Source organism: Hypanus sabinus, chromosome 7, assembly GCF_030144855.1.
Source record: "Hypanus sabinus isolate sHypSab1 chromosome 7, sHypSab1.hap1, whole genome shotgun sequence".
NCBI classification, from domain to species: domain Eukaryota; kingdom Metazoa; phylum Chordata; class Chondrichthyes; order Myliobatiformes; family Dasyatidae; genus Hypanus; species Hypanus sabinus.
The window spans coordinates 126,035,173-126,061,546 of NC_082712.1; positions in this window are offsets into that span (position 1 = coordinate 126,035,173).

The window sequence follows — 26,374 nt, forward strand, 5'->3', positions numbered from 1 at the left end:
AACCTGATTCTGATTTTGATTCTGAACATGCTGGGGGAGCTCAGCAGGTCAGGCAGCATCTATGGTGATGACAGCCAATGCTTCGGGTCAGGACATTTCTTCAGGACTGACAAGGAAGGGGGAAGGTGCCAGAATAAGATGGTGCGGGGAGGGGAAGGACATCAGCGTAGAAGGCAATAGATAACACTAGGTGGGTGGGGTGGTGGGAATGAAGTTGGAAGATTTAGATGCTGGGAGGTGATAGATGGAAAAGGCAAAGGACTAGAGTAGAAGGGATCTGATAAGAGCGGAGAGTGAACCATGGTAAAAAGGCAAGGAGGGGAACCAGGGGAATGTGATAGACAGGTGAAGACAGCGGGTAAGAGAGCAAAGTGGAGAATGGAAGAACATAGAACATAGAAATCTACAGCACATTACAGGCCCTTCGGCCCACAATGTTGTGCTGACCATGTAACATACTTTAGAAACTGCCTAGAATATCCCTACTGCATAGCCCTCTAACTTCTAAGGTCCATGTACCTATCAAAGAGTCTCTTAAAAGACCCTATTGTATCCGCCTCAACCACCTTCGCTGGCAGTGTATTCCACGCACCCACCACTCTCTGTGTGGTAAACTTATCTCTAACACACCCCTTATATCTACTTCCAAGCAACTTAAAACTATGCCCCCTTGTGTTAGCCATTTCAGCCCTGGGGAAAAGCCCCAGGCTATCCACATGATCAATGCCACCCATCATCTTATACATCTCTATTAGGTTATCACTCATCTTCCGTCACTTCAAGGAGAAAAGGCCGAGTTCACGCAACCTATTCTCATAAGGCACGCTCCCCAATCCAGGCAACATCCTTGTAAATCTCCTCTGCAGAAGAAGGAAGGGGTGGGGGTTTTGCAGGCAAGCAAATGGTCCATTCACCATTTTACTTTTGATTCATAGGACACCGAAGGGAGAACAAGAAGTTTAAATATGATGCATTAGGTCAAATATGTATTGATGGGCATGAGTGGCTTCAACTGTGAAATGAGCATCTGATCTTTAGAGTTGGATGTAGTTGGCATTGAGAGCTGCATTGTTGGAAATTGAAAGTGTTAAGTAGGGAGGTAACTGAAACACAACTATGTGCATCAGTGCACTTAAGGGTTAAGAAAGCAAAACGCAAGAATACACTCGTGTATAAATAGTAAGTCTTGGCAATGGTTAGGATAATGCTCAGATCAGATCCAATAGGGAATTTCAGTATCACTGAATACTGCGTGATTCATCAAACATGAGTGGTGACTGGATACAACCTCCAAATTGTTTGGGTAAAGTTAAGTTTCCTTTTTAATCATCACAACTTGAACTGCTTCTCTATTGCTTTGCTTAAAACCTAAAAGTCCACATGCGGACATGATGAGAGTGTTGACGGTGCTGAATTGTGACAAGTTATCTTCAATGGAATTTTCCTGATCATTAATGACACCTCTGAAGCAGGTGCTCCTGCCACAACGAGGTGCCTATCGTTTGCAAGACACTCCTTCTGAGTTATCTATGTTGAAATCTTAACATTATGTTAGCATTCTACAGCATAGTTATTGGTGCCCCAAGGCCAGAGACCATCCCAAATGCTGCAGGCAAATAGTTTAAAAATGCATACAGACACTTACAGGCTTGAATTGTACAGAGAGGTTCTCAGATGAATGCTAAAAGATTACTGTTTAAGCCAAAGTGATTTTTAACACCGACTTTATAGTTATTCAGAGACTACTAACTTTATTTATTCAAGTTCAAAAAAAACTTTGAAGCACCACAAACTGGGTCGACTTCAAAGCATTTCCACAGCCCTCAGTTTCTGCTTCTGTAAAAGGCTGCTCCCACTCAGCCTGGTTAATCCAGAGACAACTGGGTTTAGACCACATTACAAATGCTCACCTTCTGCAACTGTGGCTCTGTACGTAGCAGCAGGCTTTCACATTCCTAAACTTGCCCTCAAGCTGCCTGAGAACTCCAGTGGCCAGAGGTGGAAGTGGTATATTGCAACTTTAAGCTATGCCGAGATGACTGAGTGCACTTGTTTCGTGGAACATATCCGAAAACGTATGTCAGGCAAATGTGAAAGAGCTATAGGGTCATACAGCCTGGAAACAGGCCACATTAGTGAAAGGACACCTATCTGTACTAATCTCATGTTAATGCAATTGGCTCACATCCTTCTGTGCCTGAGTGATTCAAATGCTCATCTAGGCACTTGCTCAGGCAGTGTATTCTAGCTTCTCACTACTTCTTGGATGAAAAAGCTTCCCCTTAAATCCCTTTTAAATCTCCTATACCCCAAGTCTCTAGGTTTATTCATTTGAGATATGGGAAAATATTTCCAGCAGTCTACCCTACCTAAACACCTCATAACTTTATATACTTCATTCATTTCCCCTCTTAAACCCTGCACCCACCACTCCAGGGAAAACAAGCCTAGTTTGAATGCCTCTTGTGTGAAGGCTTTTTCTCTCAATTTTACAGCAAAAGCAATATTGTCTTTACATCAGTGAAGATAAAGGGAAACATGCTTTGCAAATTGTAGAGGGTTCAAAGTGTGAAACCTACTGGAGATCTGGTCATTTGCTTTCAGACCTCCAACTTCCAGATCTTCAATCCTGTCAAAAGTCTCCTCACTCTCCCACTCTCTTTTGCAATATTATTAGAACTGTGAAACAGAAGGGTTGAAAGAGAACAGAAGGATTTAACACAGGTGCTCCAGTGATTTGTATTTCCTTCATAATTTACAAGAGAACACTGGATATGGATTGCCAGATCATCCAGGATAATTCCAGGAAACTCCAGGACAGATATGGAAAACTAGCTACGCAACCTAACCTTGGGCCTGACCCTCAAACCTTTATTCTGGTCCAGTCCCTAACCCAGTTTCATTGCTAGAACTCAAGACTTGACAAAATCCTAGCAAATGTCAAACATGAAGAGGTAACAAAAGAAATTGATGAGGGTAATGCAGTGGATGTGGTCTACATGGACTTTAGCAAAGCACTTGACAAGGTCCCTCATGAGAGACTCATCCAGAAAGTCATGAGGCATGGGATCAGTGGAACCTTGGCTGTTTGGGTAAAAAGTTGGCTTAAAGGAAGAAAACAGAGGGTAGTTGTGGAAGGAAAGTATTCTGCCTGGAGGTCGGTGACTAGTGGAGTGTTGTAGGGAGCTGTCCTGGGAACCCTGCTATTTGTGATTTTTATAAATGACCTGGATGTAGAGGTGGAAGGATGGGTGAGTAAGTTTGTGGATGACACGAAGATTGGAGGAGTTGTGAATGGAGCTGTAGGTGGTCGAAGGTTACAAAAGGATATAGATAGGCTGCAGAGTTGGGCAGAAAAATGGCAGATGGAGTTCAATCCGGACAAGTGTGAGGTGATGCATTTTGGAAGGACAAACCTGAAGACTGAGTACAGGATTAATAGTCAGTTACTTAAGAGTGTAGATGAACAAAGGGACCTTGGGGTTAAAATCCATACATCCCTCAAGGTCGCTGCACAGGTTGATAGGGTAGTTAAGAAGGCCTATGAGTTGCTAGGCTTCATTAACAGGGGGATTGAGTTCAAGAGTAGAGAGATCATGTTGCAAATCTACAAATCTCTGATGAGACCGCACTGAGGTGTTCAGTTCTGGTCACCTCATTATAGGAAGGATGTGGAAGCTATGGTGAGGGTGCAGGGGAGATTTACCAGGATGTTGCCTGGTTTGGAGAACAACTCATTTGAAGCAAGGTAAGCAGAGCTGGGACTTTTCTCTTTAGAGCGTAGAAGAATGAAAGGGAACTTGATAGAGGTCTACAAGATTATGAGAGGCATAGATAGGGTGGATAGTCAGTACCTGTTTCCCAGGGCACCAATAGCAAACACCAGAGGGCATATGTACAAAATTAAGGGAGGGAAGTTTAGGGGAGACATCAGGGGTAAGTTTTTTACATAGAGGGTTGTGAGTGCCTGGAATGACTTGCCAGGGATGGTGGTGGAGGCTAAAACATTAGGGGTAATTAAGAGCCTCTTGGACAGGCACATGGCTGAAAGAAAAATGGAGGGTTATGGGGTAGTGTGGGTTTAGTACTTTTTTTTTAAGGATTATATGGGTCGGCACAACATGGAGGGCTGAAGGGCCTGTACTGTGCCGTAGTGTTTTATGGTTCTATGGTTCTATATGATGCCATCATTGCTGAAGAAATTTGGAATTATCTTTGAAAAATTCAACATTCTGCCGGTGGTTGGAGAACACTTGTCCAATGGCCTGTCCTGGACCCAGCAAGTAGATATAATCACATGGAAGGCACACAAACATCATTATTTACTTAGAAGATTAACTGTTCCTGTTAAGATGTCGCCCCTGAACCTGCGCAACAGCTTGGTAGTCAAAAATCCAAGATATCCAACTAAGAACATCACTAAATACACCATTTTGGAGGTAAATTGTGTTAAATTATTGCTGCAAACTGTTAAGGGGTGAACTATGGGGAGACAAGTTTGGGGTGGGGGGTGAATTGATGCAGATGGAGTTCCAATATCTATACAGCTGGCCCAAGAGCAAAGTTGGATCACTCTGGGTGCCATAAAAAGAAGTCAGGGTCCAGGTAGAACAGATTTGATTTTGATGCTCGTACAACTGGCTCGAATGTGAGGCTGGATCATCTTGGGCACTGAGCTGGTCTGAAGAGCATGAGAGCGGTTTCGGACTGGGTGGTGAAATCTGGGGCTGGAGCAAGTCATCTAGGCCTGGGACCTTTTGCAACAGTGGTGCCTAGATCCTACTGCAAGGTCCAGTGTACTGTTCAGACAATTTAAATGCCAGTCCAGTTCGGAGGTGAGAGCTGATTTCGCTCTCTGATCCATGACGTTCTCTCCAGGGCCTTTCACTGTTCCATCATTAGGTCAATTTAAATGCTGGCTCAGAGAGATTGAAAAGACAGGCTCGGGAGGAGAGTTGATTTCACTCGTTGTCTGCAGTGGTCATCTCTATGACACTGCCTTGGCTGCTGTGCTCCATGCCCACTAATATGATGAATTGATAAGTGAGGCTTTGGCCCCATGGGGTTTGGATCTGAGGACTCATTTTTGGTTCGGAATTCGTTTGCTCATTTCAATTATTTGCATGACTTGCATTTTTTTCTTTTTCTTTTGCTCATCAACTGTTGGTCTTTTATTTTTATTTGTATTCTTTTATTATCTCTTTAAATTGGGTTCTTTCAGGTTTTTTGCTTTGTGGCTACCTGTAAGTAAACAAATCTCAAAGTTGTATAATTTATACATCCTTTGATAATAAATGTATTTGAATCATGAATTTGATTAAGCAGGTTCAGCATGTCACTAAACACTCCAACAATTATTTGGACTGGTTGCATTATAGTTTGGTATGGCAATTCAAATGTGCAGGAGTATAAAAAGCTGCAGAGTAATTGGCTCAGCCTGATACATATCCTTCCTCACCATCGGTGGTACCTGCAGTATGTATTATCTCAACAAGGTAACATCTATCATCAAAGTCCTCCGCCAGATGGGCCACACCATTTATTGCAGCTGCCATCTGGTCAAAGTCACACACCATAAGATTGAAAAGCAGCTGCTTCCCTTGACCCAACCTGCACAATGCTAATCACTACCTCCAAACAGCAATGCTATGACCACATTGCGCTATGAAGAATTTTTTTCTAATTGTGTTCTTTCTTGTATAAATTATGTATAATTTATGGGTTTTTTTGTGACCTTTGTCTAGCCGATGCTATGTGCCTGTGACACTGCAGCAAGTAAGTCTTTCATTGCATCTATGCACACATAGAGTGGTGCATATGACGATAAATTCAACTTTGATTTTTATGGGCAACCTTTCCCCAGTTGGTCGAGCTGGCCTGTTACATCTTGAGTTTTGCTGAAGTATCATTGACCATCTATATCACCAGCTTCGGTGTCTCTCCAATAACTTCGACCATAGTCACAATATTTCGGGGTTCATCCAGGTGACCGTGATCTCATTCCCTTTGATTGATGTACAGAAGGATTTGGGATGGTCTCTGCTGGAATGGCTGCAAGGACGTCACACTATCCTGAATTGTCCATTCGATGGCTTGCCCAACAACAGCTCATTTGTGCAGCCCATTCAGGCTGCCACAGCTGGCTTTAGACACTGTGTGCATATTCTTCCCTTTCTCAGTTGGCCTTGCCATCAAGGTTGTGGCACGTGATGCCTCTGCCATAAACCTACATTCCCCAGTATCTTTCTATTCTGATGTACCTCTGGGTTTGTGAGACTCTCATGAGAGAGTCCCCAGAATGATGCCTGCTGTGATTGAAGTTACCAGACAGATACTGAAGCTGGTGATATAGAAGTCTTTATTCATCACAACAAGCAGACGTCATTCTGGAGACACACTTGGTAGAAGCTCATAAACCCAAAAGTACATCACATTTTTATACCCTTAAGTTCAAAGATAACAGCATGTGATTTAATACAATTACAATAGTTAGAATAACATTAATTTCTTTTAATATTTTGGGTTGACAATGCTTCCTTTAAATTACATATCTAAGTGATGGATGCATCAGAATCTCCAAACATCTTTGTGACAAAGTAATTCACACAAATAGTCTAAAAGCTTCTGGAGATAAAAATCCCTGACACCCAGAATTAATATTGTCAGGGCTGTGTCTGAGTACAGAAATATCACAAGTACACTATTGATTGTCTATTTCTGTGAACATGTTTGAAATGCTAAGTGACACCATCCGTCTGGTCTACCAGCTTGAACTGAAGTCACAATGATGCAAATAACTTAGCTCATAGTGTCTGGTTTGATGCCGGCCAATTAAATCAACCCCATTATTAACATCCCATGGTCAGCATTTTGCAAACCATGTCTCTTCGTCTCTCAGAGTGCTTATTTGCAAAGGTGCACGTTTAACCTCAATTTACTACTTGCCATTTGCAATCTACATTAAGAACTGAATATTGGTTCTTGTTTGAATTAATATCTGCTATATTCATACATCTGAGAATTCTCCCTTGCAGCATTATATCTGTAGAAAGTTTCTGGAACCTTTGTGACATATCAAATCTCCTCAAACTCCTAATGAAATATAGCCTTTGTCATGCCTCCTTTGTATCAATATGCTGAGCCCTGCTTCAGATATGTTGACACCCAGGAACTTGAACCTGCTGACTCTTTCCACTTCTGATCCTTCAATAAGGACTGCTGTGTGTTCCTTTGACTTCCTCTTCTTGAAGATCACAGTCAATTCCCTGATCTTACTTACGTTGAGAGTAAAGGTTATTATTTCGACACCAGTCAGCCAGCTGACCTACCTCATTCCTGTATACCTCCTCATCACCTTCTGAGATCCTGCCAACAGTTGATTCATCAGCAAATTTATAGATGCCATTTGAGCATAGCCACAGACATGGGTGCAGTGAGATCCAGCAGTGGGCTAAGCACGCATCCTTCAGGTGCACCAGTGCTAATTGTCAGAAAAGAGATGTTACTTCCGATCTGCACTGACTGTGGTCTCCCGACGAGGAAGTCAATATCACGACCACGGATTCGGCAGCGCAGCAGATTCGGCAATTGCGCTCATGAATATGCACGTGTCAGTTAAGTATTATTTCATTGTGATAATATTTAATTCCATTCATTCCATCGAAGCATTTGTTTAGACTTGGGAACAGCAACGTTTCGCTGCCTCCATCCCGCCTTGCCTGAGAAAATGGACTGTCAAGCCAACTGACTCTGAAGACTAGCGATATTCATTTTATTCTTAGTTATACTTTTCAGCCGCAGTGAATGCTTTGTTTACCATTTGAGAGTTTTAGTTAACGGTCCTGTGTGGTCTAGTTATTATTGTTTTCTTTTCCCTTTAACACTGTTCACATTAAAGTCTGTGAACTATCGATCCGCTTCAGTGTCTCTCACTCCGCACTTGGGCCACGTCCACACCGGGAGACAGTCAGGGATTCAGTTGCAGAGGGAGGTACAGAGGCCCTGGTTTTGATGCTTTTTGTTCAGTAATGAGGGGATAATTGTGTTGAATACCGAGCTGTGATCAATAAGCCTGACATCGGTATTGCTGTTGTCCAGGCAGTCCAAGGGTGAGTGAAAAGCCGGTGAGATTGCATCCACTGCAGACCTGTTGTGGTGGTAGACAGATTGCCGTGGTCCTTGCTCAGGCAGGAATTGATTCCAGCCATGACTAAACTATTAAAGCAATCATCACAGAGCATTCGGGTGCAACTAGGTGATAGTCATTGAAGTAATTCGCCCCACTCTTCCTACATTATTTTGTCCTGCTCCTTTGCGGTCCAGGTCAGCTGATGCCAGTTAATCATTTTCCAATTGCATGCTGAGTCATTGCATGCGTTTTAACAGAGTGGGGAAGAGCACTGGTGATATCAACCTGACCCCTAAGTCCACAAGAGTAACTCACTGTGGTTTATCATTCAAGTTCCTTGTTGATTTTGATATTATTTAATTGATATAATTCAATACACCACAAACAGCGATCAAAACCAAGGCCCATGAGTTATGCATATGATGGATTTTCACAGCAGGGCTCTTGAACAAACAAATTTCTAGCAAGCTGGTGGTTTTAAGATTGTTTGCTAACACTTATAATAACTTGCTCATTCTATCTCATTTCCTCTCAGCTCCCATCTGACCAGCAGAAAAATGAATTACCACATATCCCTGCAAGTCAGGTCTCTCTTGATCATCTAATTTGGGTTTGGAGGTGCGGGTGCTTCTAAGTAATACTCTTTGGTCTAACTCTTTGATCAAACATCTTTATATCACATCTTCATGTGGTTCATTTTGTAATGTGAACAAAGTCATCACAGCGAGACTGAAACTAGTGAATGCAGAAGATGTTTAATCAGCAAAATGAAACACTCTCTGGGGAAAGACCCTGTTCAACCCAAAATTACATGCCATTTTATATGCTAAAGATCAAAGGACAATTCTATAGTTACAATGTATCTATAATGCTTCCTTTGAATTACATATAGTTTCCACACCTCCTTCTTTGCACCCACACCCCAAATACCCTAAATGTATGTTAATCAGCATTGTTTTGTTTTCAATTAACTGATGTCCACAGCTTGAGGAAACTATTGTCCAGGGCTGCATTTTAAATTTAATATACAATCCACATGTAGGTCTAAAGAATGGTTGCTAAATTTAATATTTTGCTAAATATATCGCAACTCCAGAATAATGCCCTAACGGTTCAGTATCAAATTTCATTGGATACTGCTCCTTTAAAGCACCTTGGGGCATTAGACAATGTTGAAGATGATTATATATACAAGATGTTTTGAGTTCATCTTTCAATAACTTCAATATATACCTCCATTTTCATCCTATTTTTTGCATGTAAAACAATCAACATGGTAAAGGATAAAGAGGTCTCTTTTAAGTAATATTTATTCAGGCAAAAATACTTGTCTATGTGCAGCAATTATGGCATTAAAACAGACTGATTACATTTGATGGTAACTTATGTAAGTGATAACTTCCTATCTTGTCATGGCTCTTTCCAGCAGCTGCATGTCCAAGTAATGATTTCAGATATATTTCATCACTCTAGCTAATTCTTCTCCATCAGCAGGCTTACCTTTTACCAACTTTCTTCTTTCTGACAATCTTCCTTCTGTTAACTAACATTATTCATGGAGTTATATGGTCATTTGTGGCGACCCATTTCCTGGCACATCCGAACCGGCTCACAATTAGATATCCTAGGGGGGTTTGCGAGCACAGAGCTTTGGAGCCTCTGCACCACGGGGGGGGGGGGGGGGGGCAGGTTGAGGGAGGCTTAAAAGTGAGGCTGAGGATTTCGAATAAAGTTTTTCCTTCGACTGCAGTTACCGACTCCGTGTCGTAATTTTAGCGCTGCGTGTAGCACACCGCTACACATTGATGATTAACTGTATTTCTCCATGCAAGTGCAATCTTTGTTTGGACACAGTGTAACTGATTCCTGGCTTCTTGACTAAAAGAAGTCTTCAATATGAATGGTCAATAAGATCACAGTTGAGAGGCCCTTTGAACTGATGATTGACAGCAGCCAATAGGTGCATAGAATCATCCCATCAATCAGCAGAGAGACAGGCCCTTTGGCCCAGCTTGCCCATAATATTAGCTGTTGATCCTATTTATAATCATTCCATTTAAGCACATTTCGTCCATAGCACTGGAATCATTGGAAGATATCATTCACTATGATATCTTTGGAGAAAATCTTTTTGTTACAGCATGCACCCTACCATGCCAGCCTTTAGGGTTTAGATGCTCCAATTCTCCTGAGTATGGCTAGCTGGCACAGTCCTTTTAAAGATTCTGGCCCACTCTGCTAATTGTTGGCCTTGTTTGGGACCAAGATTTGGATATTTAAAGAGCACCTGAACCAAGGTTTGGTACTCTCTTGTCAGCTCAACTTTGGTTCAGTCTGCGACTGTGTTTAGGATCTGTCTCATTTGGATTCTTAATTGTTTCACCAGGTTCTCGTGCAGCATCTAGTCAAGAGATCTTTTCTCATCTCAGTCTTGAAATCGTGTGCCAATTCTAGTCTCGGATGCTCCAGAACGTGGGTCCTTACCATCCTCACGCAGGCCTCTCATCACAGTTTTCCAGATGATTGGAAGTGAAACTCCTTCAGCAATTATGATAAAATTCTGCTCCATTGTTTTTCTGAATACAAAATTATACTGATATAAAAAGCTAATTTATTGAAAGGTATTAATAACATTGCCTGTAATACTTTACAATATTTCACAGATTTTTTGAACTTTCAATTAATTCCTCATGTTAACACAGTGATCCAATATTATAAGTATTAAAACACATGTTTATTACTGAGAAACTGAAGGATTCGCATTTGAAAAATGTAGCGAAGAAAATAAATAAATTAAAATTATGGTATTAGAGTGATCCCAGGTTTAATAAGTTTTTAGAGGAAGAAGTGGAAGGAAAGGATTCCAAATATGTTGATGAATTGGAACTAAAGTGAGATCTTAATTTTAACTGAGTAAGATTCTGGAAAGATATATAGGAAAATATTTCCTTAAAGTAAATAAAAGGAAGCATGTTAGAGCAGCAAAACCTAGAGCAAAGATGATGAAATGAGCACAAATCGTATGAAGTGTTAGAGATGCAAAGAGTGATTTCAAAGGATGATTTAATAAGGACAATGAGTGCTCTGGTGTGGTTGATAAATTGTGAGAAATATGCAAAAAAGCCTACAGAACAATATATAAACCCTTTTAGGTAATTAGCAAGGAGGTGAGAGATGGAAAAGAATGCAGGGATGTGTGAAATTATTCACAAAATTAGGAAGAATGGAAAATTGCATTGTTTCATTTATAGGTGGAGAAACAAGTTAAGGTTGATGTTGGGAATTTCAGTGACCTTTTACATGAAGTGCAGTAAATTAATAGGAGGATGCACCATCCATCAAGAAGGCAAAAAGAGAGTCAGATTGTAAAAGCAAGTTTTCTTTCACATGTAGGGGCCCTCTTTGAAACCACAACTGGAGTGTTGCACTCTGAATGAAATAATATTGGCTTGTATACTAGGAATATCTTCCCAGGCCATGCCATAGGAAGCTTTCTGTCTACTTGAGAGGGCAGAGAAGGTATGGGTTTAATACCCTATCTGCTGAGCAGTGCAGCAGTACAGTACTGGAGAGAGCTCAGAGCATCCTGTCAAAGGCGTAGGAAGCAAAACAATATGTTAGCTTTCTTTTGAGTCCCTAGAATGTTGACTCAAATATTTTGGTGTTCTTCCCAAAAGAAGTAATTTCACCAGGATTCTACTGACAATATGTCAAGTGTCTGACCTTGAAGATCAGTCAAAATAAGCTGGACCATTTACTAGTTTTTTGATCTCATGGTAATATTTGTCCAAGGGAAAATTACAAGGCAGATATAAAATGGCTAGATAGATAGATTCTTCATTGATCTCAAAGGAAATTATAGTGCCACAGTAGCATTACAACTGCGTAAATTTAAATATCAGAAGAGAACTGGAAAGAATAAAAATAAGTTACCACAAACAGTCTAACAGGAGGGGGTCATCACTTCCCCAACTATAGAGTCTATTGGCTGAAAGCGCTCTTTGGAGCAGCACAGTTGTCTTAGTCGGTTAATAAAAGTGCTCCTCTGTTCAGCCAAAATGGTTCACAGAGGGTGAGAAACATTCTCCAGAATTGCCAGGATTTTCTGTAGGGTCCTTTGTTCTACCACAGCCTCTAGTGTGTCCAGTTTGACTCCTATAACAGAGCCAGCCTTCCTAATCAGTTTACCGAGACTGTTGGCACCACCTGTGTAGATGCCATTGCCCCAGAACACCATACCATTGCATAGAAGATCATACTGGCAACAGCAGACTGATAGAACATGTGAAGGAGAAGCCTGCATACTCCAAAGGACCTCAGTCTCCTCAGGAAGTCGAGACAACTCTGGCCCTTGTACACAGCCTCTGTGTTGGTGCTCAACTCAAGTCTGTCAGCCAGCTACTTGTAGGTCCTCACCATCAGTAGTAACAGGCCGCAATGCAGGCTTTGTCTTCCTACAGTCCATCACCATCTCTTTTGTCTTACTAATTTTCTCATGGTAGATGTCTCTTGCCTAGGAACAGAATTGAAATTGAGTACCACTTGAAAATTTTGGAAGGTGTGCCCCAAAGTGGAAACCAGGCTAATTAGCATTGGTCTGAACAATGAATGTAAGTAAACATGAAATTAATACAGGCAGATAGAAAGTTCTCTGTGCTAAACTTAAGAACAATCAACATAATATGTGCCCCAATGCTCATGCTCTTGTCAGTGTGCAAAACATGATCTTATGCAAGGTGAATGGATAATCTGCCACATGAACAATTCACCCTCATAACACACTTCACCAAAAATTGAATGGAAGCTTAATATGTTTTCCTTCCTCTAAATTAGCAGTGAACCACACATCAGTAAAGGTATCATTCAAATGTTTTGCAAAATCAAAATTTTAAGAATAAGTAAATTAGCTCTAAAAAAACTTTGTCCATAAGATTATTAAGCTAGATGTTTTAAATATACATATTTCTATAGATGCATAGCAGAGAGTATCCTGGTTACATCATGGACTAATATGGAATCACCATTGCCTAAGAATGGAAAAGCATACCTGTAACATGAGGGGTTAACTTACCTACTAGTCAAAAGCTGCTTCCACTGTGCCGGTCACTGATTGGCTCATTTGAAGGATGTGTCAGCTCTGTTCCATTGGCTGGCCTTGGCGCACGGCACAAGCTTCTGGCTTTGAGCACCCTGCAGTAATCAGATAGTGCCTGCAAGATGCACTGTCTCTTTTCACTAGGTGCTCTTCGTCAGACTGGACCATTGGGAAAGTGTGCTCCAAGAAGGAGGGCCCGTCCACACACTTAGATAGGTACCTGTTTCTTGAATGTTTAGTGTCATAGTTATCCCCGGATAACAGATCATTTGATCTTCTGCTGGATTCCTCATCTCGAGATCAGGGTTCCCTATCACCCCCACTGGAGGCCCTACAAAGTGCACTGGTGGACCTCCTGTGGCATCAGGGGTGGGGTGGTGGGTGGTACCCTCCCATCCACTCAAGTAAGGAAGAAATCAGGATTCCCGACTGATAGGCCCGGCAGCCCTTTCCCAGCTGGGGACCTGAGGCCTTGCCTAGCCCATTGTAGTACATTGGGGGAAAGGGAATTTTCAGCGATGGGTGGTGCTAGTGGACATTAGTATCGAGTAAACCATTATTCCAGTTGGAGGGTCCCCAGGCTACAGAAGGGGGTTTATGGGATTCCATTCTTCCCACCTGGGGGGTTACCCTGCAACTGGCCATTGGACAAGGACAGCCAGGAACTATGACGGTCTTGGTGTCAGCATCTCCTGAGTGCATTCTGGGTATGATTGTGTGGAGGGGTAGATCTCTGCAAAAAAGTAAGGGTCATCTTACATCTGCGGTGACCCAGGTGAAGGTACTGTGGGAACACTTGGAGATTCTGCTCCCTTCAAGGGTAGCAAACACCAAACAGTACCTGATCCTAGGTGGCACCCTCTAGACTAGGGAGACTGTAGTTGCCCTGCAGCAGAAGGGGATCAGTCACCCTGATGCCTTTCCCTACAACACACCGATGTGGCCGGTGCGGAAGGGGGATGGGACGTGGTGCATGATTGTCCATTGTAGACAGTTGAATAAACATCCCTCACAGCACAAAGGGGTAGGGAGAGGAGGCATTGGTTTGCAGTAGTGGACCTGGCCAACGTCTTTTTCTCCATTCTCCTGAGTTGTGAGTCACAGGACTGGTTCACCTGCACTTGGAGGGTCAGCAGCACACCTTTGCCACCTCCCCCAGGGTCACGTACACAGTCCCACGTTGTGCCATGGCATGGTAGACTGAGATTTACAGAGCCTAACATCTCAATATCCCACTATATAGATGATGTGCTGTTACAGAGGCCCTCGCAGGATGTAGTAAGGCAGGTACTGGATGAAGTGGTCTAGCAACCCTGATAAGATACAAGGCCCAGTCTGAATGTTCTATTCCTGGGCATACAGTGGCATTCTGGGCAGTGGGAGACACCCGATAAGGCTGCGCGCAAGGTATTAAATGCTGCAATCCCCATTTCCAAGGAGGAGACCCAGCACTTTATAGGACTCCTTGATTTTGGCAGTAACCCCACCTGATCATGATATTATGCCACCCATAACATCTGCTGCAAAAAGACCACTTTCCATTAGGGTCCTGAGCAGCAAACAGCCTTCAATGCTGCCGAGCAGGCAATGGAACAGGCTCTCCCACTAGCCCCTAGGCAGAGTGGGGTGCTGCAAGTTTCATCTAGAGTGGCCGAGTGGATTTTGATGCAGGTTCAAAGGGTGTCGCGTCCCCTTGGGGTTTTGGACACAGACCTTCTCTGAGGTGGTGACTTGATATACCCTCTTTGAGAGGCAGTTGTTGGCCTGTGTTGGGCCCTCCTGGCCACTGAACACCAGACAGTGTCAGAGCCAGTCGTCCTGTGACTGCATCTCCCTGTTATCCAGTGGGTAAAGTCCAACAATGCAATTCATAAGAAGGGTCGTTCCCAACAGTCTTCAATCATTAAGTGAAAACAGTATAATGCAGGTAGGGCAGAGAAAAGTCCTAATGAGGTGAGCCGCCTCCTTGAGCAGGTTATGCCCAGTTCCTGCCCAGTTATGACCACCACACCCACGGTGAAGTCCCTACTATTGACCCCTAACCCAAGCAATAGGGTAAGCCAAATGACATTCTGACCGCCAAGAAGAAGGTCTTCTCCTATCATTTTGCATTTCCCCCTCCCACTCCTACTTTCAAATCTCTTACTATCTTTTCTTTCAGTTAGTCCTGATAAAGGGTCTCGGCCCAAAACGTCGACAGTGCTTCTCCCTATAGATGCTGCCTGACCTGCTGTGTTCCACCAGCATTTTGTGTGTGTTGCTTGAATTTCCAGCATCTGCAGATTTCCTCGTGTTTGCCTGAAGAAGAAACAAGTCTGGTTCATCCATGGCTCCAGCCATTGGAGGGCAGCAAGCAGTGGTGGAAGACCACTGCTCTCCATCCTGCAATGAGCTAGGTCGTCACACAGGAGAGAGACGGGGACCCAGCCAACTGGCTGAGTTGGTGGCCTTGACGTGACCAACTCAGGTCACATCTGAGCAGGTCCAAGATGTGACCGAGCCTGACTCCTGGGCAGTGGCCAATAGCATGGCAGTATGGATGCTTCAGTGACACAAGCAAAACTGGAAGATGTGCAGATAACCTCTCTGGGTTGCCCCTATTGGGAATGTTGCTGGAGGGATGCATAACAGCGACAGATTATGGTCCACCATGTGGATGCCCACAGCTCTCGGGATTCTGAGCAGGGGTGTAGGTCAGGATGGCCACAATGTGTTCCAAGGAGGAGGACCACAGCTGGGTGGTGGTCTGCGCGCACCAGAAGCGGGGGCATTTAGGCACACCAGAGTGTAGGACAAGGAAATGAGCAATGGCTCGAGGGGTGGCACTAACTTACAATAAGGTCCAAACAGCAACTGTAAGCTACCCAACCTGCTTACACGTTAAACCCGGTTGATGGCCGGTGGGTCCCTCAGGACACACCTGAAGGGGTGCGGGAGTTGGTCAGGTCTGGAGATAGATTATATTGGTCCTCTGCTGTGACAAAACAGAGAGCAGTATGTGCTGACCATGGTCGACATGTTTCAGATTCCTGGTGGCAGTGCCGTTTGACTACGCTGACCGGGAAATCACAATAAAAGTTTTGCAGTACTTGTTGTCAATGTTTGGGAGAGTCAATCAGGTAATGGCTCACCTTTTACGGGAGCTAAGATCCAGAATCGTGTTGAGGAACCTGGCATTTTCACACCCCACATTTCTCGCAGGTGGTGGGGCTGATCGAACACCTGAATGGGCTGTTGAAGCAACTGGTTAAACTAGTGACCCTCACCATGCACCCTCCAGGGGTGGCTTGGAGTGCTGCAGCAAGCGATGGACCAGCTGAACTCCCGGCCGGAGATTCCAGCTGGGTCCCTGAGGACATGGCATTTAGCAGTGTTGGACCCTCCTAAGCTAGTGGAGTTAAGGAGGAATTGGGGTAGGTTTGGGTGCAGCACCCACAGGGGCCACCCGGACTGGGGTGAGATTGTGGCCTTTGGACTGGGGAATAGGCAGTGGGTAGTGTTACCAGGGGAATCGGAACTGACATGCCTAAATAGCCAATAACTACTGGTAACTGGGGAGAGCATGTGTGTGTATTCCTACATTGCAGAACGGTAGTGGTAGCTGCAATGGGAGGTCCCATAACACATTCCTGTGGATGGCATATGAATATGCTACCAGGAATGAATTGACTTTATTACATACATCCTTCACATACATGAATAAAACTCTTTACGTTACGTCTCCATCTAAATATACCTACTGCAGTTTACAGTAATTTGTAATAAATGTGTATAAGATGATGAGAGGCATTGATTGTGTGGATAGTCAGAGGCTTTTTCCCAGGGCAGAAATGGCTAACATGAGAGGGCACAGTTGTAAGGTGCTTGGGAGTAGGTACAGAGGAGATGCCAGGGGTAAGTTTTTTAAGCAGAGAATGGTGAGTGCGTGGAATGGGCTGTCGGTGACAGCGTTAGAGGCAGATATGATAGGGTCTTTTAAGAGACTCCTGGACAGGTACAGGGAGTTTAGAAAAATAGAGGTCTATGGGTAACCCTGGGTAATTTCTCAGGTAAGGACATGTTCGGCACAGCTTTGTGGGCCGAAGGGCCTGTATTATGCTGTATGTTTTCTATGTTTCCAAATAGCATGTACAACAGGACAGTCAATATAACAGAAATACAATTGTATCAGTGTGAATTAATCAGTCTGATGGCCTGGTGGAAGAAGTTGTCCTGGAGCCTATTGGTCCTGGCTTTTATGCTGCGGTACTGTTTCCTGGATGGTAGCAGCTGGAACCTTTGGGGTGACTTGGGTCCCCAATGATCCTTTGGCCCCCAGTGATCCTACTGTTATTCTTCCGCATAACAGAAACCAAAGTGATGGATGCAGTCCAGTCCATCTCAGGAACAGTCCTTCTCACCACCGAGCACACCTGCAAGGAACACTGCGGAGAAAGCAATATCCAATATCACGGACACCTCCCACCATCCTGGCCATGCTCTCTTCTCTCTGCTACTGTCAGAAAGAAAGTACAGGAGCTTTAAATCCCAAGTCACCACGTTCAGGAACAGTTATTATTCTTCAACCATCAGGCTCCACAACCAGTGTGGACATCTTCACCCGCACAACACTGAACTGATCATTGAACACAATCTATGGACTCACTTCCAAGGACTCTACAAATCATGTTCTCAGTATTATTTATTTACTTATTATCTATTATTTTACTTGTTTTTTTTTGTATTTGCAGTTTGTCGGTCTTTGAGTGTAGTTTTTCATTGAATCTATCATACTTCTTTGTTCTATTGTGACTGCCTGCAAGAAAATGAATTTCAAGGTAGTATTTGGTGACATATTAGTACTTCAATACTAAATTTACTTTGAACTTTAAATTAAATAGCACAGGAATGTTTAAATAATTCCATTATTCCAACAAAAGGAACTGCTTTGGTTTATTCTAAGTATTATTGTAACAGAATTAGTTGACCAAAAGTATGTATCTTTGCAAATTTATTTATTTGTTGAAAAACGGTGTGGGATGAGGCTCACTACTCAGCAATCTCCTGATTTAATCCTGGCCTAATGATGGGACAATTTACAATGACGAATTAAGCTACCAACCGATACATTTTTGGACCGTGGGAGGAAACTGGAGCACCTGGAGGAAACACACACAGTCACAGGGAGAACGTACACACTCCTTACAGGCTGTGGCAGGAACTGAACCCTGGTCAACTGTACTACAAGGCATTGTGCTAGACACTACACTACCATGCTGCCCTAGAATGGCTCGAGTATGAGTCATATAGCCCTGCTGCGAGTTCTCCCGAGCAGGCCAATTCTTAGGAGAGCACAAAGCAGAGAACCTTCAGTCGAATTGAACAAGAAGCTGGAGTATTTAAACCTTCAGTCTGACTCAAGTGACTGGAGATGAACCTTCAGTGCAACTCAACGAAAGGCTGGAATATTTGGCTAGAAACATAGATGGACTTGTTTATGCTTTTAATACCAGACTACTACCTTACCAATAAGGACCACGTTCTCTCTAAAGGTCTAAGGATTCTTGTAGTGCTTCCATGTGATAAACGTAGGTCCTCCATAGCTGATGAACACTTGCCTTATGTACAGTCAATACATACAAATGAGCATTCGGGAGGCCAGAGGGATGCATTTTCCCACTGTCATGAAGGAACTCATTCGTAGCTGCATTTCTAACTCAGGTTAAGGTCATTTCCAGGATATGAACCCTGTTGTAACCTGGGGAGGACCTGTGAGTATTAAAGTTTCGACCTTATATGGGTGGTTCAAGGAATGGCATTTTTCTATTACAATCAAGTCATTTGGATGATGAACCTCTTTAGAGCTGATACGATAAATCGATAAATGGTGTTTAAGGTTAAGGTTGGAAAAAAGCAGGATGAGCCATTACTATGCTCTCAATAAACTCAGACAGTGTAAATAGTTGATTACAAGTCTGACATGGTTGTAGTAAAACCATATAATGCAGTAATATCTGTGCACAAGCAGAGATCCAGCCAATTGATCCATACTTGAGCTAATGCAGAGCTACTGACAACAGTGCTATGGAAGAGGTTGGGAAAACATTTTAACCTTCAATGCAGGGGAATGAAAAGTGATCTATTGAGAATGATAGAGCAACAAATGGCACAAAAGAATGTGTGCCTTTATATGATCTTTTAGTGGTGGAGATGAAAGAACCCAAAAGTGGAGTTTGAGCTCAGTGTTACAATGTCAGTTGTTTAGTAAAAATGGACGGCCTGATTGTCTCAGAATGAACCATTGAGAGCAGGGCAAAACATCACGGGCAAAAGGCTAATTCGACTGAGATGTAACACTGAGCGGCATAGGAAGTCATTTCTACCTGTGGCCATCAAACATTACAACTCCTCCCTCGGAGTGTCAGACACCTGAGCCAAAAGGCTGGTCCTGGACTTATTTCCACTTGGCATGATTATTTAATTATTTATGGTTTTATATTACTATATTTCTACACTATTCTTGGTGCGGCTGTAATGAAACCCAATTTCCCTCAGGATCAATAAAATATGTCTGTCTGTCTGTCTGTCTGAAACTGGTTCTAAACAAGAGCAACTGATGCATGGAATGTATTTTAAAGGGATAATCAGATAGTACACTGAATATGCTGCCAACATACTTTTGGGTTCTAGAATAGCCCATTTGATATTGATATGTTTACTTTGAGCAGTTCCAGTTCCTTGTATATTCTGTGGGCCCACATTACAATTGATCCTATTTAAATTAACTCCCTGTGAGGAACTGGCATAGAGAAGGTGAATCATGTTGCAATAGATACAGGATGAAAACTTATCCTGTCTCCTCAACCCACATCTTTCATAAGTTAGTAAAGCATACTTTAATGGAATTGACACTAAGTTTAACAAATTTCTTTAGTCTTTCAATCTTTTGCTGCATATTTTTTAAAATATCAGAAAAATCACTGAAAGAGTATTTCAAATGGTGTCCCTTATTTAACAAACTGGGCTTTCTATCTTGCAGGTGCGTTTAGGGCTTGTAAGTGCTCTAATTTCCAAAAGTGGTCACGCTTTATGTTAATTTGCTGTAAGGTAAGGAGAAAAAGCACATCTGTTAAACTTCTAAATACCTTTTGGTTAGCAGGTGGATGGGAAATTGGAAGACATGCTTAATCTAATGGCCTGATTTATGTTCACTGAAGGTGGATTAATTTTATTCTGTTTATTCTCACAATAATGTTATAATCACTATAATCAAAAAGTTGAATTTGAAAGCATTCTGAAGTACAAAACTGCAATATTATATGATGTAGTACTATTGACTAGAGTATATTTTGTAATGTAGTGGTCTTAAAGATTCATTGTTGACCTATCCTTACTTCCGACACCGTAGTATTAAAACAGCTGAGGAAATTGATGAGCAAGTTTGTCTTCAACAAAATCATTTTATATCTTATTAAGGCTCTACATGCATATGTTTTAGAATGATGTTATATGTCAATTATCCTTCAGATATAGGATTTCAGGAGTGTACTATTGTGCAAGTATAACTGGGGGGGGGGGGGGTATAGTTCACAGGCCACATCCCTACTTGATTCACATGTCACATGAGGCCATCATCTTGATTTTATATGGTAAGTCATGTATTTTGAATAAGTGTTTTTTAAAGTTCATCAGACAGCCCAGAAACATTAAAGATTTTAAGCATTTTATACTAAATGTTTTCAAAGTGATAGAAAGGGGTTCACTTTTAGTATCACACTCTCTTTAGCATCAATAAAAATAAACTGGTAAGAAAGTAGAATTAATACTACATAGTACAAGTACCAACAATGTAACCTGTAGCGATGGGCAATGTCCAGGGGGTAATCCAGTTTGATGATTGTACTCTTCTACCGATACGTTAAAGATTCAGCCTAAGCCATGAGCGATCATTTCCTGTTATCATACTTCCTTCATCTCCTTGACCTTGTCAAAGAGATACCCCACTGCCTTATTCTCAGATATCAGGCCTGCAGTTTGCTGTAAAATAAAAAGCACTTTGAAGAACAATAATGTTGCCAATCTCGTTCACCTGACAGCAAAATGCAACACATAGCTGGTGTTCTGATTACCCATGTTTCTTTTGTTGTTGATATTCATTCTGGGTTAAAGTGAGTCCTGGCATAATGGGAGCCTCAATGGGCAATAAAAGAGCTCCATATACTTAACTGTTGCAATCATGGTTCAAAAAGGTCAATGGTGACATTTCCTGCTGTTGTTAAGCTCTCAGCATTTTGTTTGAGTCTACATTCACATCAATATCAGTAAAGGGTATGATACTTATTCCTTCAAATTTCCCATCAACTCCATTTCTGCATTCAAACAAACCCTTGACTGCGAATTTCCTCAGAACTGCTGTTGGTTCACACTTTTACCTGCCTGACCAAGCTGTAGAAAACCTTCTCATAAAAAATTAGTCTCAGCCAAGTTTCTCCAAGAAGCGTTTTGGTGGAGATCCAAGGGAATTTCCAATCTGATAAAAAAATTACCGATATGCTGTGCACAATGATGAAGATGTTTGAATACAAATTCTTTATTCTATATTTTAACATTTAGAATGGATAATAGAATAACTCAAGGTAAGAGTATGAACATTTTACCAAAAGTGATATACAACTCTGTTGCAAACGGTTTAAGGAGGAACTTCTACTCATCTGGAGAGTCGTCTGTGGTAGTTCTTTCACAGTATGCTGGTGCTCTGGACTGATGCAACATGTTGCTTTTACACAAAGGCTACAAAATAACTTAAAAATACAATTTCCCTACCTTTAGTTGTAAGATGGAGAGATAAAAGGAGGTACAAACTGGGTGAAATTCATGAATATTAGAAATGGGAAGCAAATTTTTTTTAGTAAAAGTGACACACAAGATTCTAATTGGTATATTTTTGCTGTGGCAATACAAATGGCATGTTGTAATTTTGGCGTTTATTAACCAGCCAAATACCAAATATCTAGGCTGGGGAGGTTCTGGTTGGAATTTTTCTCAAAAGTCACCAACAAAAACCAGACAGGATTCTAAACAGGCTATTGAACTGGAAGTATGCAATTAGAATGCAGTATTGCTACATCTGCACGCTTTATTCATTATTTCACTCACAAGTAAATCAGTGAGTGATTGTCCCAGATTTAATTATACAGAAGCAGGAGTATGTCTTGGATGGTGCAAAGAACTTTCAGTGCTGTGGGGGTTAATGCTTTTTTCCGGGCAATTGATCCTATTGGTAAGTATCTGGTTCTGCATGGGTTTTTGGGAACCATTCAAGTTCAATTCTTTGAAGGACTTGTCTCCAACTTTCAAAGGGAGTTTAAATCTTTTGAAAATACACTGAATACTGCAAACATCATGCGGCTTTAACAAGAGACTTCTGCAATAACTCAACCATACCAACCTTTGACGAAAGAAGTGAAATTTCATTTCAGGAACACAGAAGTATAATTTTACAACAAAGCATAATTGGTGGTTTAAAAGTATTATTTTCTCTTGTTGCTCTGGATGATTTTCATTCTGCTTTGAAAGCAATGAATCTCACATTCCATTTACAGTAGCAATTAAAATTGCCTTGCAATATTAGTTTGACACCTTACTGATATTAACTAGCTTATTTTAGTTAACTCCATTCCCTTATGAAAATAGTAGAAATATTTCAAGTGAACAATAATCCAGCTAATATTACACAAATCATTTTCAAATGGCAGGTTATAGAAAGCTTTCTAAGCCTTAAAGCTTCACCTGGAAATGCTTTCCGCAATGGTTATAACATCAACCTGTGGAGAATTCAGCTATTGTTTGATAAACTCAGATGGCAAAGTCATTCAAAATGAACATTAAAGGGCACTGTGAGTTTCAATATGGGTATTTATGGTGTGTACTTATATGCTTGCATATATATTTGTTTTTAGATGTGCACAAGATTGTGTCCCTAAGTCTGCGTGCATATGTCTCTAAGTTTACCTTTGTGTGGACTTGTATATGGATCTCTGTGCGTGCATGCATTTGTGCATACCTATGACACTACTTTCAATTTTTGTCTGATATTTGTTTTATGAAGAACTGTGAAATATTCTCTACAATCAAGGGACTATACTGCATAAATAAAGTTCTATGAGAACATATCCTGATGCATGTACACTCGTACTACATGGCATTTTCCTGATTGCAAATGCCAAATTGTGAGCCAAACTGTAAGCCAATAATGCAAATTTGATCAGCTAGCTGCAGATCACTATAAGCATGTTATAATCTCAAACTTGTTTCTTTCTTTTATGTTTCTTTTTAAAACTTCTGTTTAGCATGGCATTTAATTGCATTTATCTGAATATGGGATTTTTTAAACAAAAAAAGACTTTTAAAACTGTTCCTTCTGTTAAATATAATATAACTTATAATGATTAAGTATCCAAAAGTATTATCATCTTTCTTTTTAAAATTTTTCAACTTCTCAAGTTCATTGAATTCCAATTCAATGCATATAAATGTTTTACAGACTCTTGTATACAGACTTTAGAGTGTGTCATTATCATAGGAAAAAGGCAAATATATTTTACTGCTTAAAGTGATATTTAGAGCAATATTTTTGAGAGTTAAACCTTTACATTTCAGAAGTTTGCATTTTTCAAAGCTTTGTTACATTAGGTGAATGAAACTTCCCTACTGATTTCAAATCAGGCATGCTCACTAACAAAGAAAAGTTAGTCTTTAGACTTCAGCTTCTTTCTGAGTTGTACAGAATAAAAAAAAGTAATCCCCACTGCTTCTAAGCTGAATGCAGCAAGCTCTACACTCCTGACTGACACTTCACTTCTTCCCTGAATAGAGTTTAAACTTCAGACGACCTAACAGGGTACTAGATCAGTACTGCAGGGGGATAATAATTTGCATGATCTATTGTGCTGTAGAATTTTGGATGCATTGCAAGGCCAGTTCCATTTACTTCCACTCTGGCTGCCTGTTGCAGCATTTGAATAGTCCCAGCTCAAGGGGATACAAAGAGCTTTTGTGTGTCATATGAACCATATTCATCATGTAATGCCAGTAACACAAATCTGATTGGACATTTTGACCACTTTGATGCTGATCCAGAGTGCAAGTCGTCAGTGACTGCTAACTTGAATCTCTATTCGCCTCCGTTTTTTTAAGCATTGAGATGTGGTTCCTCATAATACGAAAGAGCAAATTAATAACTAACGCTCCCAATGAACAAAAACACTGGAGCATGATTGACACTACTTTATGCCGAAACAAACAAAGGGGTGATTTGGATAGAATTCAAAATGAGTTGCTGGAGCATGGATTTAATTCAGATATTTTAGATTTCTTCTCTGCAGTGTAAACGCTGGCATTCTCAGTTTACAGCACAATGTATTGGTATCAAAACTGCTTATTGTATGTATTTGAATTACAGAACAGGTCATACAAGAGCCCCAAGTTTGTGTCTAGTGGCATTTACATGGTTCCAAAAAAAATTAAAGTAAGATTTTTTTTAATTCTTTAGTAAAACATTATATTAGCGATAATTTGATTTAAAAATTGAATCACATTTCTATTGAGATTGTTCTTTACCTGATATGTTAAAAAGTTGCAACTTATAAAAACATGAATGAAATTTACTACTTTCAGATTCACACAGATGTTGACGGGGAAAATATGTAGTATATCTATTTTCTTTATTAGCCCTTTAATCATACTTATAACCTGCAATGGAACTGCTTCTTGTGAAGAGACACTGACATTATCCTGCAATGCCTTGTAAAAATCAAACTGCCTTGTATTTGGTGGTAGCGTTATTCATTAGAGTGTATCTCTTTTTGTTGCATTTAGCACTACAGACCTATTCATTATTTAACACTTGAAGCTTAAAAGGCTGAATGGAGGTAGTGCACTTTTTGTTTCAATCCAACCCAGAAGCAATTTGTCATTGGCTTTAATGGAGACGTCTATTCTATGTGGGAAAAAAACAGCTGACATCTGATTATACAGAACTGAAGAGGGAGTAAATGGTAAATTTCAACATCATTTTTGTCTTGCCATCAATACAGTCTGGAAAAAGATACAAGGAATTTCTCCAAGGTTAATGCACATTCATACTAATAGTTACAACATATGAGTGTATGGGACTACTTACGGTACTAACAGGTCAGGTAGATGCCTATGTTTATAACTGCTTACATCAGGGGTTCCCAACCTGAGGTCCACAGACCCCTTGCTTAATGGTATTGGTTCATGGCATAAAAAAGCTTGGGAACCCATGCTTTATGTGAACAAAATTACAATCAGATTAATGCTTGGTGTATACGCCACAAGTTGTACAAAAAGCATTAACTTTTTCTTTGATTATACTTAATTAGATTGGATTTTTTGAACGCTTAGACCATAAAGAAAAGTAAATGAAGGAGTTAAGAAATTATGCCTTTTCCAAATTCAGGGACACTTCAGAAGCTTGTGGGTAACCTGTCCTCTTTGGGTCTCAGTGTCCCTCTCTGTAACTAGAACCTGGATTTCTTGGCAGGAATGCCACTGTCAGTCCGCGTTGGCAGAAACATCTCGAGTTCCAACATGCTGAGTGCAAGAGTTCTCTAGGGCTGCGTGCAGAGCCCACTACTGCTCACACTGCTGATACATGACTGCACTGCTAGATCCAGCTCAAACTGAATCACCGAGCTTGCTGATGACACAACAATGGTTGCCCTCATGAACAATGACAACAAAAAGGTATACAAACAAGAGGTTGAATGGTGCGAGCACAAAAACTTGAGTCTCAATGTGGACAAGACCAAAGAGATGATGGTGGACTTTAGGAAGGGGCAGGCTGATCATCCCTTACTGCTGCTCAGTGGAGAGAGTTAGGAGCACCAAGTTTCTGGGAGTGGACATAAAGGACGATCTTATCACGTCCTTCAACATCACCCCTTTGGTCAAGAAAGCACACAGCATCTCCACTTCCTAAGGAGATAATGTGGGTGGCGATCTACCCCCCCACCCCACATTTTCACCAATTTTTACAATTTTTCATCATGAGTGTCCCAACCAGTTGCATGTCCATCTGGTACGGGAATTACAAGGTTTCTGGAAGTCCCTAGAAAGGACAGCGAGGTCTACTGAGAGGATCATTGGAG